Here is a 20,320-nt window from a genome sequence, read left to right as displayed (position 1 = left end):
TTACTGTGGCAAAATATCTGTTCAACTCAGAGGCAGGAAGTGCTGGACACTTTTCATATTGAATTCAAAACTCAAGACGCTTTCACTTAATGATTGTGCCCTTTACCCAGGATTTGAAATTCTTTATGAGAAATATCCGTGGCTACTTGTTAACCTGTTGCACAAAAACTATTAAAAATCTTACTGAGGCTTGGCAGTTTACTATTAATACTAAAGCAGCCTACTTTGCAGCCCTGCCAACACAATGTACATCCTGATCTGCCCTGGCTTCTGACATTCAGGAAAATGATTAACTTGTAAACTTGTATGGTTTTCCTCATGAATGAATTCTGCAAGAGATACATGTGTAAGTACAGCTTCAGTGCGTAGTCAAGGTAAATATGCAAACGTTCAAAAGCACCATTGTGTTCTTCAAAATATTTACAGGTCAGATAAATAAAGTTATGAAAAACGTAGATTCCAGCAGACCTGTGCATGAAGGGAGCCCTTGAAGTCTGTGTGGGCTGTGCACTTGCATCTGGCGCAGTACATAGCCCTCAGTTATGAAATAATTAGGCAATAAGACACATTGACAATGTGAACATACTAATTAGTACACTGAGCAGTGCTGATGTGATGACAGACCTGTTTGTTGGTCAATGTGCCAGAGCTAAAAGCATGAGCTGTGCCAGTCATCTAAGATACAGAAGTTCTTAGATAAGGCAGCTGGAATAGCTTGTGTTCCCTCTGAATTTCCTAGGGGAAAATGTTTTTGCACATTGGGAGGGCTAGAGTGCAGCCCACACTCCCTTTCCTTGTGGGGTGCTGCCTGTCTCCACCATTCCTTCCTCTCCCTATCCAAGCTAGCTTTCACAGCTTGGATAGTGAAGTGCTTGGCAGATTTCACAAAATCTTTAAAAACCTGAACTTGAGACTGGGCTATAGAAAGTCTGCAGAAGTAAGAAGGGGCAGTAAGCAAGGGCAGACCAGGAGAGATGGAGATTTCCACCTTGTAGAACACCTAACTCATCTGAAGCCATTAGAATTTACAGGTGTTTATAAGGCCTTTCTATAATTGGTTGTTGCTTTTAGACTAACCTACAGGTTAGTCTAAACAGGATCAAAGTGCTAACTAGCAGTCTTGGGAGCCAAAGGATATCTGGGTGTGGGGACAAGTGCTTCCTCTAGTGACTAGAGGTTTCTACATTGGAGTAGAACAGGTAGTGTTGTATTCTGTACTGTAGCTTTTCTTTAGGGGTCAAGAGAAGCTGCTTTTGTGAGGTGACACCTCTTTGTTTTCTTTTTCAGTTCAGGATAGGTTGAAGTGAAACATAGACTAAAACTTTACATACTAGTTGCACTTTTTAAAATGGCTGATGTTGCCTTAGACATCTAATGGTAATACTAGCACTCAGCAGTGGGAAAGAAGGCAGAGTCGGAGGATGATTCTGCTTCATTTGCATCTATCAGTTAAATGTCTTTGCACTGCAGATAATTTACATCTTTTTCCATGACATTAACTCTGCACTGCAGATGTAGAATCTCTGCCGTGAGGCTGTCCTATTGAAGCCTGAGTTAATGAATACAAACTGAAAGGGTCTGACCCTGTCTCAGCACTTTTCCTGATTGGAACCATGGCAATCTATACCCACAATTTGGTGGTTTATATGATGAACAAAGTGTAAGAAACTGATCCATTATATTTTTAACAATCATGTGGCCTTAGATGTGTACAAGAAAGACTAACTTTTTTTTTTTTTTTTTTTTTTTTTTTAAATTTTCATTTGAATTCATATTGTTATGCCTTGAGTTCATCCTAGTGCCTTGATTCCATCCAGTAAACTCTTGCTTGGCATACTGTTGATTTCTGAACTAGCAGCATCACACTGACCTGCAGAGTTTTATTAGCAAACAAGGAACACTAACAGGTCAGGACCCTTCTTCTGCTTTCCTAGCAGAACGCCTCTTTATTAATGTATTAAAAACATCTTTTAAAAAATGTAAAGAATACAATGAAACCAAAGACCCATTTTTTTCCAGAAGTGACATGAAAAGCAGTGGGAAAAGGGAAGTCCCCTCTTGTGCTAAAAGCACAGGATCACTCATGGCAATCTCTGTGGTAGTAATGGGTCATCTTTACAGGCAGGAGTGGAGGTAGCGTGAGCCTGGCTGTGGAATTTCTCGGCATTGGTCTTTCCACTATCTGGTGATGTGTGAGAGACACCTGGCAAGATCCCAACAAGGAGAGCTCATAGCCTCTTTTCACTCACCCTATTTCTCCTTTCTCATGTAGGATTGAATAAATAAGATTCAATCTCTGTCTCTGCCCTGCTTTTGCTTTGGTGGGAAGAAAGCAATAAGCAGTAGATCCCTAAAGGAAGGGCATTTCACTATTCTTTTTAATCTAGGCTTGCAGATTAATCTAACTCAAACCACAAAAGAAAACCAAGATATAATGCCTGATAAAAGTGACCAATATTGACTTCTATACATATCATATCTATACAGATATTTCCGTGTTTCCCGATTCATACAAATGCTACTCCACAGCCACAGAGCTCAAACAATACCCCAAATGTGTTAACCCAGCAAGCAGCAGCTTGCCAGCTAAACCTGCTGAAGTCTCATGCCATTCAGTAGGGGTTGGCTGCTAACATGTCATTTGCACTGTTCCTCAGCTATGGTACTGAAGGTCATCATTCAGTGCAAAGCTGAGTGTTGGCAGACAGACAAAATAATACTAAGAGTTGGCCTTGCCAAACTAAGATGGGCTTGCAGAAAGGTCTTTTTATGAGACCCATCTAATGTGTATGGTCTCTTTGTCATCATTGGGGTATTCAGAATGAACGTTCTGAAGAAGGTCTGGAAGACGATTATCTACAATGGACTCTTATTTTTTAAGTTTATCTTCCGGCCCATGGGGAGCCCAGCTGTGTATACAAGTGTCCAGAAACTGCTGCCAAGGATTTTTTGGTCTAATCTAAGAAAAAGGAGCATTAGGTCAAACACTTATATTCCATCACTGTAGGGAAAATATTTATGAAGACTTTATGTAAGATGTTTTATGCATGGTTGCTGTTTTTCTAAAATAGAATTTAAAGTAATTTGAAATGTTTCCCTAAGTATTGTAAGAAAATACAACATATAATTAAAAAAAAAAAAACACACACAAAACACTTCACAGCCATAGGAGAATTTCTTAGCATATGATGATGCTTAACTTCAGAATCTAGTAGTTTATGATGATCTTGATTTAGAAACTGTTTCTCAGCAATACAGAATGCTTGCCGACTATGGTATAACCTAATGACATAGGTTGTCCCTTCACGCTTGACTCCTGTTGGTGCAGATGGGTCTTGAGCATCTTGACAGTGAGTGACTGAGTCTACATCAGAAGAAATGAGTCGCTGTATAAATTCTTGCATGCTAAAACACTCTTTCACCATATAATTCTATACTGGCTTTTATGTCAATAAGTTAAGCCATATGATGATAAGCAGGCTTAAAGCATTGATACTTCACCACTTCACAGCTAGCAGTGTTATGATTAAACTGGCTGCATGTAATGTTGGTGGCCAGGGGAGGAGCAGCAGAAAGCCTGTCAGTAAACAAACTTTATTAATAGAAATCTTATCACAAATGTCATGTGTTAATTTCCAAGGCTTAATTAGAACTTTTTATAGTTCAAACAGTATCAAATTTTGAGGAGCAATAACAACAAATAATGCTGTTTAGTTGTCATTTCCAACTATTTAATACAAGTTTCTGAAACAAAATGATTTCCATGGTTGCTGCACAGACTGACTTTGGTTCATGAATGTCAAGTATAACCACCTGCACTATGTAGAAGTATTTCCATGTGTTGTGATGATCTCAGATTTATTGGTCTCTTCTAAATGTGCAGCACTCCTAGCAATGTTGTTGGCATTTCCACACATAGAGGACAAGGATGGACTGGTTGGACAGTGGACTAAGGTGAGAGACTTGCTGCTGGTTTCCTTCATTGATTCTGAGTTGGTCATTTAACCATTGAACGAACCTTCACTGGCTTGTGTCAAAGTGGATTAAGTCCCTGACTTAAGTAGAGTAGGATGTGTCCGTATTTGTGCCTATGCTGTGCATGAGCGGGCTGTGCTACTGAGAAATCTCAAGCTGGTTTGATCCATCACCCATTTCTATGAAGCCACTGGATACTCCTTTGCTAAGGGTGTGTGGGTCTCTTAGGCTGCCTAAAAATCCCACTATCTGCTTTTGCAATGGACAATATATGAACTCACCTAGGAAGTGCTTAGCAGCTATATTGCAAGAAGGGTAGATGGGATAAATGTTGGTGGCCAGCTAAATGCAGCATGGTCACCATGCCCATATGGTCTGTATATGTGTACATTTGGACCCGTGTCAAGGGGAGATTAGATCCGAGATTTCTTTCCCAGTCTTTCCTATATCTACCTCAGCTATGTAAGTGAATTTGAAAGTTATACTAACGCACACTTTTGAACTCAAAATGTTGTGTAGGTGTAATGTCTGTACTTGAATTCCCCATCTTTAAAAATGGATGAAATAGGACATGGCTGCTATTTCTCTCTTTATATTACCACTTGTATTAAAATGAAAGTCTGAAATAGTTGAGTACTACAGTGACTGGGGTCATAAAGTATCATACACGATTGTGTTGTAGTTTTGCATCTTGTTTCTATAGCAACATTCAGCCAAGAATCTCAAGGCTTTTCACAAGTATTCATGAATTAAACCTATGAGGTAAGAGATGGTGATTATTCTTGTTTACAAATAAGGAAATGCAGAGGTTAAACTACTCGATCAAGGTCACACAACAAATCTGTATCCATGCCAGGAATAAAAACCAACTCTGTAGTCTGTCCTTTAGTCACCAGGCTGATATTCTCTATTGGAAGGGCTCAGAGCTGAGAGAAAAGCCTTGTACAAAGTCTACTGATTTGGTCATTCAAAATGTACATTCCAGCTCAGATTGCCTCACTGAAGTGACCTTATATTTTTATCTCTTTGTCTGTCTAAACTTTGCCCTTGTGAAAACATCATTATATCCAGTCAAAGCAGGAGTAGCATGATTTTGACAAGACTTTCGCAAATCTCTGACAAAGCAAAACTGAAGCCTATGCTAAAAAAGTATGACAATCTTTGCATGTATGGCAGCTAATCCTTCAATGGTAATTAGATAAACAGACCCAGAACATTCCTGGTTCATTTCAATGGCTACATAAACCAAAGAAAGCAAACGTATTTATGGGAAGAATAATTAGATATTTTCTCTAGAGTTACCACAGAGATATTGCATTGTATGATGAATATGTGGGGACTGTTGCGAGACAACTAAAATGAATAAATAAATAAATGCCCACTCTTCTGTATTTCTTTTTAAACCACAAGAAGGGAAAACCTGTAAACTCATAAACTTTTTTGGTATCCAGTCTCTGCTCTTTCTTTTGTGCTTCATGCTTACCTGCACCAGAATATTGTAAATAGGGTATTAGAGGAGAAAAAGACACACCTCTTCAACTCCATCATCCCATTGGGTGCTGTTTGTAGAATGAATGAGTAGAAAGTATGCCCTGTTAGAGCAAATATGCTCTAGGGGGATGCTCTTTTCTTGTCTGGGATGAATAGTATAAAATGATTTCTTGCTTCCTGACCTGTTAGGAATACAGATGTCTGACCTAAGGCTTGCTTCTTTTCTTTCTTCTAGATACTACAACTTACACTTAGTACATGGCTATTGGTCTGAATTTTGTCTATATCCTTGTGCTCATGGTCTTTGTTGTCTGTCTGGCTGCAACTGGGAATTTTGCACTGCTTGGAGGACAAGTTTGCTGCTGGTTTCTCGAGATCATTGGCTGTATTACAGTTCTGCTGAAGAACACATTGGATGAGTGAATGATAGTAATTTAGCGAGGAAAAGTCTTGGGAGAGCTGAGGATCATGTTTAGCAGATCCAATTTTAAAAGTTCACAGAGGTGCTTAACAGAAATTAGGCTTATTGGATCAGACATTGCAGGGACAAAGCAGGGATGGAATAAGGACAGGAATGGGGAGGATCAGCAGTGCCACCCTGAAAGATAAGCACCCCTGGAACTATATAGTCATATATATCACAGTTTGAATGAAATTTTCACAGCTTTTGAGAAGTCCCACTTAAATGAGCATTAAAATCCATAAAGACTGAAAGGATAAAGTGTCAGTGTCACATAAGGTCTGATAATCAATCTGCATTTTCATCACAGTGTCGAGTGACAGCTGCACCTCAGCTGCCACTGTTCCCTCTGAGCTGGGCTGTCAGAGATGGTGATGACTGCAGATCTTGCTCAGTGTCAGTTTGCAGTGTTACTTCCCAAAATGTTCGGTTGATTTCTCAAGCTTTTTACTGGCTTTTATATGAAAACTTTATAGCAGTCAGACTTGCTTGTGAATTTGCATAGAGCTAATCCAGTCAGTATTACCAGTACTCAGCTTGCATTAAAAAGGAACACCTGAAAGTACAATATCTCTCAATACAATATCTCACTTTAGTAGGTACAGGGCCACATTTGTCATCTGAGTTAGAATAGCTGAGGATACAGGTATATTTTTTTGCAGGTCAGAGAAAATTTAATGGGAGAAATGTGGCAATAGGACCTAAATGAAGCTTTGACTCTACTTGCCTGTCTCTGGCTCAGATCATTAGTTCATTCTTTTCTAAAACTATAGATCTTCACAGTCTATAAATACTTAAGTGGGAGTACCTCAAAGAAGTAAAATTATATATTTTTTGTATTAAAATAATTAAGTGATCTTTAAAAGCATTAAAAAAAATAATTTTATTTATTTATTTTTTTTTTTATAGAAGATAGCTACTTCTGTTATATATAGTTTATCTTTGCTTCCACAGATTAGAGATAAAACCACCCACTGTAACGAGATTTATGGGAAGGCCTACCATTAGGTCTTTCACCTTCTGTCCTGCTGCTTATGGAGGAAGAAAATTGTAGTTGCTGTGTTGTCTGCATGTTGAAGCTCCAGGGGAGGACGGGCAGTTCTGGAAGTGCCAATCACTTGATAAGTGAAATCACCAAAGTGATTGGTTTCACTCCCTGAGTAACATAAGTAACATAAGCTTACCTCAGCATTTTGTAGGGACTAAACCTTGTAAGTAAGAAGACAAACTTGAGAACAGTGGTAATTTTGGAATATACCACACAATCCCAGCTACCTATTATTTATAATGATATTTTTTTCTGTTCTGGTAGAGCAGAGTTCAGTAGACTAATAGAACCTTTCTATAAGATGAAAGCACCAGATTCTCATCTTCCTCATGTCTGGTAACACCTCCACGCATAGTCTTATTTAAATGAACCTGATAGACTTGCCTGAAGCAAAATACTGCTCAGACAACGTGTGGCCTTTAGAGAGAAACTAACTGAAGAAGTTCTACAGTCAGGCTGTCACTCGCTCAGTTGTTGACACAACTGTTTGGGGACTGTGAACTGGATCAGGGAACCAGATAAGGTTAAAAATAATGCAAACAAAAAGGAGGCAGGAGAAGGTACCGAATTATTTATGGGGAAAGAGAGGGGTTTTGTAGTTCTTCGCTGCTCTGATCTGTGCTTTGCAGTGGCTCTCCTCCCATCCTGGACAATGGCTTCAATATTTGTCAGACCCTTCTGAGAGCTCATTTTGCTCACTACACAGAGCAGCAGAAAACTATTAATCCCATTTCCCTCCCTTGCCATTTTAGCCTATTAAAGTAGCTCAAAGGAGGGTCTGGTGAGTACCAGAGCTAGTAGGAGATCCAGTGAGTACCAGAGCTAGTAGGAGATAAACAACAGAGGTACGTTCTCCTGCTTATAGGTTCAAGGAGCTGTTAGTTTAGCTTAGTGTACCTCTGGAAACCCTGTGCAAATAATTGTGTCACTACCCGTGGGGTGGGAGAGCTCCAGTGCTGAGAAAAACAAGTGACTGGAAGAAGGGGAAGAGAAAAATTCCATTACCAAAATCCTTGTATAATGAAACTGAGGTTTCAGCATGAAGAAAGGCAGCCCTTGTCTTGCTGTATTAGTGTACAAACCAGGAGATAAGGGTTTGGAGAAAACTAAGGGAAACCTGAAGTGCCTTATTTAGAACTAGTTGTAGGACTAGTGAGAAATATAGAGTTGAGTTTGAAATAACAAATGGAGATTGCAAAGTAAATGGATATTTTTCCCTTTAAAAACAATTATTAGTGGAAAGATAAAATTCAGATTTTCTTATGGAATGATTCTTTATCTTATCACTGCCTAGAAAATCATTTATTTCTGATTTTAATAACAGATTCCAGATAACATCATGGACAGGTGACCAGACTGCCAGCCCTTGCTGGGTTTCACTACATGCATTCTGTGTGTAGATCTTGTTCTTCTGACTCTGATGATCTGTCTTCGCCCCCTAGGGACCATCACCAATGGACCAGCTGCATGATTTAAATTCATAGTACTTAAGCAAACTTAATTTCTCTCCTGTTATAGTCATGTCTGCTTAATTATGGGAAGCAAACTACCCCCAGCACACTGAACTGAGTTAGGAGTGTGTGGATGTAACTAGGACTTTTTCAGTCCTGCAGATGTAGCACATTGTCAGTAAAAAGAAAGCATTAAACTCTGAGGTTAACAGACACCAGTTTAAGTTAGTAACTAAAATGCCATGGCTAGTTTATGTCTGCCTGGTGTTGTTCAAAGTGAACACATGGCTTTAATCTGGTTTTCAGGGACAGAGCCTAATTAAGCTCACTACTCTCCGTGCCATTGCCACAGTCCATTTATGATCAGTATTCGTGCTGGTGATTTCATTCAGAAGTTAAAGACTGGACAAGTCTGCAGGAGACATTCAGATTGTTTTATGGATAGAGAACATAATTCCTCAGTTAGCTGTGTTTCCCATAATGCTAATTTCTGATTATTTGCAATGTACATTAAAGACAAACGATGAAATATGACCAGACATGTTTTGAAAAAACAAAACGAAACAAAACATTGATACACAGAAATTCACCACAAGAATGTGATTTGATGAGACAGGATGTTGACAGCAACACAGCTTTATGGGAGTGCACACCCTTCCTAGTGGTGCCAAAAACCCAGCTTGTGTGAAGGTGTTATTGGTAACACAGATCAGCTCCTTGATCTGTTGCTCGGTGTAACGCCACAAAGACTTGCACTGGCACAACCAAAGAGGGGCAGAGCAGGAACGAACAGCTGTGTCACTGTTGTTTGTGCCTCTGAAGGTCTTTTGTCATCAGCCTACAGACAGAGAACTATGAAAGTAACTTCTTTATTCACCTTCAGCTCTCATCTAAATGGGTAAGCCACTTGTTCCTACCCTTGTGCTGCAGTTGACTATTTTTTCAGTGGTGCTGTTGGAGTCTTTGTTACTATAAATTGATCAGTGAAATAATTCAGGTTGAAAAGCCATTCCCATTCCTTATTTTAAGTTCTCACAGTTCAACTCATATTTCATTAAATAACAATCCCACCTGGTAGTCACATAGCACAAGTAAGAATAACATTTTGCCAAGGACAAAGGACGTTTCTTTTATTAGTTTGGTTGTGGATGAAAATATGAGCAGAATCACCCTTTCAATGCAAGATGCAGTTTAAAGCCAAGGTAGTTTATTAAAACATTGTGGTTTTGTGGAAAGGGAGATCTTTCATTTTACATCTTCCTCTGTAAGGCATATACTGGCTTGCCTATGTGAGTTTGAAACTGTGCTGTAGTCATACGGATTGTTCAAGTTCTTTCTCCCATGTTTAGTTAAAAGAATTGATTGTCTTGCTCCTCATTGCCCTTTTATAGTCCAGAAGACAATGCTGCTCTGTGATTATTGTTGATCAGCTTCTCTTTTCTTTTTAATTGACAGGATCCTGTTACGGTGTACAACTTTCATTAGTAAGATACAGGAAACAAACAAGCAAACAAACAAACACTGCTGTGGTGGTGAATTTTTAGTAGCTACCTAAGACCCGAAAACAAGCCAAACTCATGGTGACACATCTTGGAAAGATTCCGAATGAAAACTGTCCTGGAGAGAGCATATCCAGTGAGCAAAATTACCCAGGGCAAGGCTTGTCAGTTACTGCAAACTGAGAAGAGGCAGCATTGAAAAACAAATTGAACTTTGCTGTAGGAAGGAAATCATGCCAGTGAGTTCTGCAAGAGACTGAGCCATGATGAGGGTGAGGACACCCTCGGAGATGTACTCCTCAGTGACACTTGAATGGGTCACTGAGGACAGAAGAATTTAAAAAGTCATGATTAATACTTGGTGTCTGTGACATGTCTTGCAGCAACAGAGCATTCAAATCCTTTGCAGTGCTATCATTGTTAATTATAGGTCCCTTCAATCATTAACATTTTGATAGATCACGGAGTCCACATCTTGCAATTTCAAGGTATCTTCTTTACCTCAGTGTTTTTTCCATTATCTAATCTAATTTTAAAACTCCCAGTTAACACAACAGCTGGTACCAACAGCATGCTAATTACTGAATTTCCTGTAGTGTGAAAGGAAAAAAGCAATACTTTTTGAGAAGACATGAAACTTCAGTGTGCTGAGCATGGGTGAGTGCAGCCTACCCATTTTCTGCCTGCAAGTACTCCAATCTCATACTTGTGTATAATTATTTAAATACAATTATTTAAATACAATTCTGTTGCATAAGTTTAAGAAGTAGCCCAGATTAAGTCTTTCTCACATAGCAAGTAGAAAGGCAGGGGCTTCTCTACAGAATGATGGCATGCTGTTTTATCTTTAGTGAGGAAAAAAGCAGGTCTTAAGTAAAACTGACATTGCTTGCCTGTAGTTTGAGTACATTGGCAAAGGATAAAGATTTGCAAAGGGTATCAACCACTTCACCAACCCCTCTCAACGTTGTAGATATTATGCTAAAAAGTAATCTAAACCCCTTGACAGAGAGCAGAGAGTTTTTCCATAAAGTCCCTTTTCCCAAAGAAGACATACAATTTCAAATTTGTATGTACTCCCGCACCACCTCATGCTACAATTCCCTTGACTGCAATGCTTGTGTTACATTTTTGTTTAACTGAGGAACCTATGTAAAGCTTGGTTAGTAAAATTTAGCTAAAAATTTCACTGAGTAATATCTAATTTATTACCAGCTTTTAATAAAACCACAATACATAACATTTACTAGCAGTATATTTTTTCTTTACAAGTACTACTTTGGGGATAGATACAAACAAATAATACACACATGGTATTGCTTCCCTACTCTGCCAGATATTATTTCCCTTTGCAGAAATCTGTAACCACTAGCAGTGAAACTTTCTCCCTTTCTCTCTCAGATGTTATGTAAAATAAACCAATCACTCACAATATGAAGCACATTATGGGAAGCATTCAGCTGTGCCGTGAGGCTCCTTCTCCTTCCACTCAGTGCATGTTTTGCCCCTCATACTGTACTTACTCAGCATATAATCAATTCACAGATCAGATCACATTATTTGGGAAGGCTGCCAGTTTGGGGAGGTAGGAATATTATTTGGAGATTTTTTTCCTGTGTGTGCCATTTTGTAAGCTGCAAAAGTGATGTTCCTCTTATTGTCTAGAAAGTTGATGTTGGTTGAGAAGCTTTCTACAAAAGGTCTGATGGGAGGAGGGTAGGTGCTGAGTTTGTCACAGAATTCAGTGAGTTAGTCCTTGTTTACAGACTGGGTGGCAATGCCACCTTTGTATCTTAGGAATGAAATAGTTATGGGTATAACTAGAGTCACTTCAAGATGGCTGATGAAGAGGAGAGATATCTTACTGTCCTGAGATGTGCCTCTAGACTGGAGAAGATGTTTATTTAAGATGTTGATATGAAATCGGTGCGATTTATGACGTTTGAGTGAAAAATTAGACAGCTGCTTTCATTTGTCTGGGTGCTAAGCTAGGCTGTGATGATATGTGTATGGGATGTTGGCATAGGCGCTGGTATCATGATGTTAGGGAGGTGGAAAGATAAGACAGCATGATTGTAAATTTGTCTACCTGTAAGAATTCAAACTTTTTGAAAAGTGAACATTAATTAGAAATCTTCTGTGTTATGAAGAGGTGCTTTTAAAAAAAGTGCATTCTGAAATAGTAATATATCTGCTTTTTCTGTTTGTTTGCTTTGATGGAGGAGTGGGGGTTCACAGGAAAGAAGCTGAACTACAGAAGTACTTGGAATGTATGTTTTGTTAACATTTTGCAAGGAATTTATTTTGCATTGACCAAAATACAAATTCATGGTGACAATACTTTCTTATTTTCCAGCTGCTCCCTACATGTTAGCAAAATAAGATATTTCTTTGACCAATATATCACTTAGATTATCATGTACCTGAACCCAAATGTAAGATCTAATTGACTTGGAAAATTACAGCTCTTGGAGATATTTAAATATGGAACCTCTTCAAGTATTTAACGGTCAGACTGTCCATTTGCCTATTGGAAAGTCAACAATAGCCACCACAGGACTGTATTAAAATAATCAAAATCTCCTCTTTAGACACACTGAGTCACATAAACAAACAGATTATGTATCTTACAAAATATGTCATTAGTGTTTATTCTTAACATGGTTCTTAGATATTGAAAACACTGAGCGTATTGTCTAATGTGCATAAACATTTGTGCAATTAGTACTGCAAACCAAAGACAAGTAATGCTCTTTACGGGGACTACTCAATTATTTCCACACCATTCCATGAAAGGTTACCTGAATAAGCCTAGCATGCTAGAACAGTGTATTTTTCATGTTACAAGGGATCCTCTGTGTATTTGAAAGATCAGCTGATAAGAATTTGGCAGGCTAAGCTGGCACCATGCGTGAGCACACCAGAGAGCCAGCAGTGGTCTGGAACCCCTCTGAAGGCACCCAAACTTGAGTTTTTTCTCCTGAAAATCTGCACTGAAGTTACTATCCTTATGTAGTGGATGTGCACAAGTATCTTACCATTAGTCTCACTCACTTGTGGAGCATGGGTCTGCCTCTGCCCAGGTGGTTGGTGCTTGTAGGAGTCAGAAACATGAGACCGGGCACAAGCTACTGCAGGTCTGCTGAAACACAGGACTCACAGAAGTGCCCGTTTGTATCAACAAACACAAGGTAATTGACTAATTTTAGCAGACAGTGAATCATGTTGTTTTACTAAAGGCTAAGATTTTATTGGTTTTGCGGCTTAGCTGATAAACTCTTACTGTTGTGTTTGGGCCTTTATTAATCTCTTTCCAGTTATACTGGATTGCTTATCACAAGATCACTCTTTGAAAGATAATCTCCCCAAACTCCTAACTGCAAGGCACCAAATAACTCCTATCTCACCCCAAACTCATCATCAGAAACAATCATCCCACAAAGCTGATGTATCACTAGTGGAACCAAACTGTGCTAGAGCAACAAATGCAAAACTAATGCACCCATTTCTACTTCCTCTGCACTAAGTGCTCCCTTCTTTGTTCAGAGGTATCACTTGTCTTTCATTTCTCACCATGCAGTCCTATCCTCATTCCTCTGGCTATATTCCCCATCTAATCTGCTTGATCCTATTACTCTTTGCTGTGATATTATCAAATAGGTTAACTTAACTGGGAAAAATCTCAGTGAGATTGTTGCCAAAAGGCAGTTGGATTAAGTCTGCTACTTCTGTTTTGGATTTGTAGAAAGATTTGTGTCCTGAAAACTTATCTGCTTTTCTTGAGAGCAGCACTTACTCTATTAAAAGATCTTGTCTCTCTGCACTACCTTTCCTTCCTAGCTAGGGTTGACATCTTCCTTGCTTTGCTTGCTTTGGATTAAGAAAAATAAGAAAAACAGTTGCAGAATTATTCTTAGCCTGGATCAGTTAAGTGATCCAGTTTACACAACAGCAATCCAGCTCCAGAACAGTTGTATGGGTACGACTGAGGGGACGTGAACTGCAGTGCAGGACAGCAATTGTTAACTGGGAAAAAGGATGGGGACTAGTTAAGGCAGCTGATCCATTGCTCCATTTCATTTAGCTCCACTTCCCAATAGTAACTCAGTGGCTTTGTTCCATGCCTAGCTCCTTTAAATATGCATGCTTTAATTTTATAGTCATATATAGTTTTACATGTTCGTAAATGACAATGTACACATTCTTTTGCCTAAGGAGACATGACTATTGTCATGTACTCAAGACATTTTTCCATAAATAGGAAAAAAAAAAAACATATTTTTAGCTTATTTAGTATTATCCACTAAGCCAGAAAGTTAGCAACTAGCCCAATTTATAAACACAACGTATACAAATATAGAAATGAAAGGTGCACATGTAAAACAAGTAGGTGGTTTAATCTCTCTCGTTGCAATATTCTCAATCTCTTAATGGAGCTCATGTTTGTTTGTTTGTTTGTTTGTTTTGTTTTTTAATGATATGAACTTGAGTTCATGCTGACACAGTAGCTTTTCTAATTGATTTAACACCATTGTGTTTGTTGACATCAGTTCTTTTGATAATGATTTTCTGTACAATCATTATGAAAAAGAAAGAAAAGGACTCTGGAGAGTATTATAATCCCCATCATGCACTTGGGAGAATGGAAATTCAGGCAGACTGTGACTTTCTTCAAGTCATATTTGTAAAAACACAAAACGGAAACTTCTGACCCCTACCACTGGCCTACAACTTTACATCAAGAAGACTCAGAAAAGCTTTCAATAGCTGAAGAATCAGCAACATGGCGTTTGCACAGAACAGAATGAGCTCTGAAGAAGGGTGGAAAATGTTTTTATTCATAGCATTTAAAAGTCTGGTTTATAAACATTTGTATTTGATTAACTTCAGTCTCAATTACAGTTCTGACTAAGCTTGCAGTCCATAATTCTGAGACCACAAAGAAAAATTTCAGCAAAAATATGGAATGTCAAAGTTAACATTCTGGAATTGTGTAAAGGAAAGGATAAACAAACAAAACCAGCCCCCACGTTTTGTGAAGGAACGTTCTGTGCATTGCAAGTACTGTTATCAAGTGCAGTCATGGGAATCACATGAAACGGCAAGAAAGAGTAAGCAGGATGAATTTCTGAATGTAGTCTATGTTTTTTGTTTTTTTTTTTTTTTTTTAATGTTGGATCAATCAGTTATTTCTTTTGGCACCTCTTAAAGCCTTGATTTGCTGAGAAGGAAACATGCAAAGGACATAGGGAATGTTTAAATAATGTGGCCTGTTGCTGAAGACCTAAGTCTTGTTGGCAGTCTAAAGGTTTAGGGTCCTCAGTCACTCTGGCACTTTTAGAATGTTTATTTTCAGTGCTGTTGAAAAAGACACTGCTTCACTTAATACAAGACTTCAGTTTTGTGAAGCACAAGTCTTCATCACATTGACAGTACACATTGCTGAGATTTTGTCACATGATTCTGGGCGATCTTTTCACATCTGCTGATGAACCCTTAAGAAAAAAATAACAAAAGAACAAGGAGGGAAGAGAACTCAGTTTAGTTATGCCTGCAGGAATCACATCTCTCTCTTTTTTTTAAAAAAAAAAGAGTTGGAAAAGGTCAGTGAACTACAATTTTTTTTTTATTTTTTTATTTTTTTATTTTTTTTGGCAACAGAGCTAGGAGGTCCAGAAGAATTTCTGCAAATAGAAAAATGTAAAACAAATCACAAATTTAAATCAAAAGAACATCCTGATCTTGTTTATCTTGTAGATGAAACTAGAAATTCAAAAACCTTTATGCACAGTTGAAAGTGGATTCAAGACAACCTGTTGTCTGCCTACGATCGGAACAGCTGTTTGTAGGAAAATTTTCCACATAGGTCACCACAGAAAAAGAGTAAAGTGTTGACAGCCTGACAGATGAGTTTGGCTGGCATCATGCCCATCCAGTGGCACGACTAGCACTTTTGTGTACAGTAAGTATTGCACACATTCAGATTGCCTGTAATACAGTATCACATCTAAGGCTATAAACTAAAAATGAAAGATCACCTGAGTTCCTGAAGAGCAAGGCAGTCTTCCCCTAAATGCTCTGCTGATAGAAAGGGTAGTGAAAGTTCAAATTAAATTTATGAAAAACTCTTCATGTAAAAGGTTGCAGCTGTTAATACGTGGAAAGGATCAGGCTGCCATGCTACAAGGCTGCTCAGTGGCCATATGCAAGTCCTTCTTCCACAAGGAGCCTATGCAGACCATGGCAGGTGCCTACAGCTTGCTAGTTTAACCTTCGGCTGGAAGGGAATTTGGAAAAGCTTTGTTGTTCTGTTCTTTCCTACCAATGACTTACAGAATAAACCAAACTGAGTTCCTTAACTTCTTCATTTTCTTGTTACCATATTTCTAAAGCAGTTGCTATATTTAGTATTTACCCACCATTACAAATTTAGTGAAGTGTCTACAAGGTGAATATGCTACTGTATAGATGCCTTCTCACTGGGAGATGAAAGCTAAAACATGACTGACGTTGTCATATTTGCTTGCATAGCAAATAAGCAAGCAGTGCAAGAGCTTTCTGCTTTCCTGTCCCTTTATCACACATAATAGGAGTCTTCATTATCCTAACTCTTTTTAAACGTGTTATTTGTATATATATTTATGTTTCGTATATATGAAACATAAATATATGAGCCTTTGGGATCTCTCTGGTGGGGCATATTAATCTTAAAGAAGGAAAATGAGTTTCACCACTACTTATCACAAAGGAAGGACAGCACATGGCACTTGGTTTAGCTCCACAGTGGAGACAACTGGGGATGTTTAAGCACCCTCCATCCCAGGCTCAGGAAGCCTGTGGTGATATGTACGTTGCAAAAGGTTATTGTCAGCACCCCACATTGTTCTGCCCTTGGCTCTTCTGGGAGCAGTTCTCACCCCCCCCCCCCCCCCCCCCCAGGAAAAAGAGACAAACTTATTTTGACAACCACAGTTTAAATAAGAAAATGACAGGAATAATACCCTCCCATGCTAGAAGGTTTGTCATGTTTTAATTACTCGACTCTGTCAAACCTAACATTTTTTTTCTTCTACCTTGTTCAACTTTTTTTTTTTTTTTTTTTTTTTTTTTCTGTGAATTCCTTCCTGAACACTTGCTCTGAAAAGCCTACAATATTTTTCTACTTCTTGGCTACTGGAAAGTCCATACTGTGCTAGCAATCTCACAGTACCTGATATGTTGGCTACTATGTTAGCTACTTAACGTATTAGGGGTGTTGTGGTAGAGGATACAGTAGGGAGGACACATTTCTCTATGGGAGTTTCTAAGGTACTTGTACAATCATTAACAGTTTTATTTTGGTCACAACTGCAGGAAAAAGAGCAGGAGACATGTTAATATTAAGCTTTGTAACAATGCTTTGTTTCACTGCCCTACTTATAAACAGCCCAAATTACAAATAAAGCAGAAGCCCAGCTTTCCTGCAGAAACAAATGGAAAACACTGGCACACTTAAAAAATGCTGATGTAGAAAGTGTGTCATAAAACTGAGAGGTTTCCCAAATACCAATCTTTAATTATGAGTCCTCCTTCTGCAGTATGCTGTGGCTCAATGAATGGCCCAGGAGCAAAGCCCTAGCTTTGCTTTAGCTTATGCTGATTAGCAACTAGAATTGTTCAAATATGAGTAAGTCATTCTTGAGTCATCTGTGCCCCACCAGATTTTTTTCTGGCTTGACAAGCTGTTTAAATGATGCTGATGCTGTTTTCTGTGTATAGACAAAACCCAAGGTTCAAGCCAAGGTTGGTAAGTCTTGCATGCAGTGAAACTAAACATAAACTAGAGTCAACAGGGAATGTGGTGTTTTTTGAGCAAATTAGGCACACTGCTGCCCTTGCTTTATTAATGCATGTGTCCCTAGACTTCACCACTGCCTACAAAAGCTGATCAAACATGAATTAAGGGTGGCTCAGCAGGGCAGCTGGTGTTTTCACTAATTGTCAATAAGCATACAGTTGCAAGCATCTCACCTGCCTTCCTGTTTGATATAAATGTGTACAGCTTTTATCCCCAGTGGCATGATTTTAAATTGTTTCTAAAGCTATTTTCCTTGGTGTCCCTGACTATGGAGAATAGGTTTAATCTTTCCAGTTGCAATGAACAACCATTTCAACAAGGGCTCTGGTCAGTGGTCAGGGCCATGTATATTTATGGAGAGGAGGCATGGTCCAAAGTCATGCAAATAAAGCTAAATGGGAAGCAACCATGGTAACAGAGCAGGCTTGTAGAGCTAAAATGCATTCGATATTGTCTTAATTTTTTACCATTAAAAAAATAATAAAAATAAAACCTTCCTTTTATCTAGGGAGGAAAAAGAGCTATAAAGGGAAGAGTACTCTCCTTAGCTATCTGTATAGCTACATGCATTGGACACATTAGATTTTCAGAAAACAGGAGACAGCTTAGAGACTACTGTCTACCAAAGATCTGCAGTACTACTGTAACTTAACTTATGTTGACTCTACTTTTTAAATAAGTTGCAAATAAAAAAACTAGAGTGAAAATTTTGGTGTATAATATAAACCAGGAATATGGGAGTATAATATAAACATGATGTAGGACTGAAGATGTAGGTGAGGATCCATAAATACGTGTCCTGTAGTAGAGGTCAGCTATTTTATGCATGCTGAGTAATATTAACCAATCCTAAAACATGAGGAAACATCCAATTTAGACAATTTATCCCATAAGATGTCGTCACTTGTTAGGTCAGATCCTTTTGATAATGTTACAAGAACAGATCTATTTTTACCCAGCTCTGTTCAAATATCATTCACTAGCTTTGGTCCAAAGCCTGAATGAACAGGTGTAAGAACATTAGCTGACCAAATATGAACTCATATATTTTATATATTGTACATGCTCACACTTTTATTTATAAAATGAGTTCACTGTCCTTGGCATTTTACTTGCACTGTTTATATTATGTCTGTCGAAATCTGAAGAGAAAGTAGTTTTTACTTACCAAGACTACAGAGAGATTTAAGAAAACTCTTAAATTCTCTATAATGTACTTTTCCAAGAGAAAATAGAATACAAGCAGAATTAACTTTTTTTTTTTTTTTTTTTTTTAAATGATACCATATGAGAGTTTATGTGCTTCTTTACTTTTTGACAGTTTTTTTGGATGTTTTTGCTTAAAACATTATTGCTGTGCAGTCTGTAAATATCTTTGCACTTCATTTATAGTCCTTGTTTAATGAAAGTCAGTGAATACTTAGAATTTCACATACCTGTCTGTACACATATCTTTTCCCACATGGCTCAGGTTTCCTATAGCTACCAGCAATTAACTGAAGGTTCCTGGTAAGATACAAGAAATTGCATACAGACAAAACACAAGCCCAAAGAAACAAGCAAATATCATACTGGGAATGTCAGACCATGTGATTTTTAAGCATACTAGAATCAAACGCCTGTCTTTAAATGTGTTCTTTTTAGCATGATTTTTTCACAAGCATTTGATTGCTGAGTGACAGTACAACATTGGCAAAAGCATTAACCCTGTTGTTATCTAATTATCAGTGCTGCATTCATGATCTAAAACTTGATACCTATGCTTAGCTGCTTGTTTTGAGGTGGCTCTTAGGTAGGTGCATAAGAGTGGAATTTTTAGCAAACATTTTTAGCAAACTCTGTGTGCTTAAAGCTGACCACCCTCTTTATTTAACCAGGGCCAGTACTTTTCACTGAAGCAAAGTTGAAATTAATGGAGCTAATGGATATTTACTCAAGCCAATACTCTAAATGAAAGCACTACACCTGTATATAATTAAGATTCCAGGAGTGGTGGATAGCAGTGTGTGTTGTTAAGGCTGCACAGCGTGTACCAGTATGAGTCCTTGTATCCAGCTGCTCATAATTTTGAGAAACTTTGGCCATTTTGGCTGCACTTTTCCATAGCTGATTTCTGACTGAGGTGCAAAATTCTGACAAATAGCAGCCAGGTGATCAAGACATTTCTGAAAAGAAGATTAAGGAAAAAAATATGTTGGTTTGTTCCTTTAAAAATGGCATTTGTCTTGGCATTTATCTTGGCATTTGTCCCTGCAGTGTTCTAGTTTGGCCTGGGAGCTGCAGGGAGAGGGGGAAGGAATGGAAAGCAGCAGGATGAAGAACAGGAAGGAGGCATGGAGATGGTGTAAGAAGAGAGAGGAGGTGAGGAAAGTAAACCATGGCTGGACAGAAGAACAGCTGACCCGGGACTTGGGCTGGCAAAAAGGAGATTAAGTAAACATGGGGAGGTAGAGATGTATACACATATAAGTGTGAAGGGTGGAGAAGGCCTGGGAGCTAGTGGCAGGAAAAACTCTGAAAGAGAAGCACGTTGGTAAGGGTCATGGAAGATCAAGTAGG

This window comes from Aythya marila (assembly GCF_965140915.1).
Source record: "Aythya marila genome assembly, chromosome: 1".
Lineage (NCBI taxonomy): Eukaryota > Metazoa > Chordata > Aves > Anseriformes > Anatidae > Aythya > Aythya marila.
Note: the sequence above shows the minus strand (reverse complement) of the source record.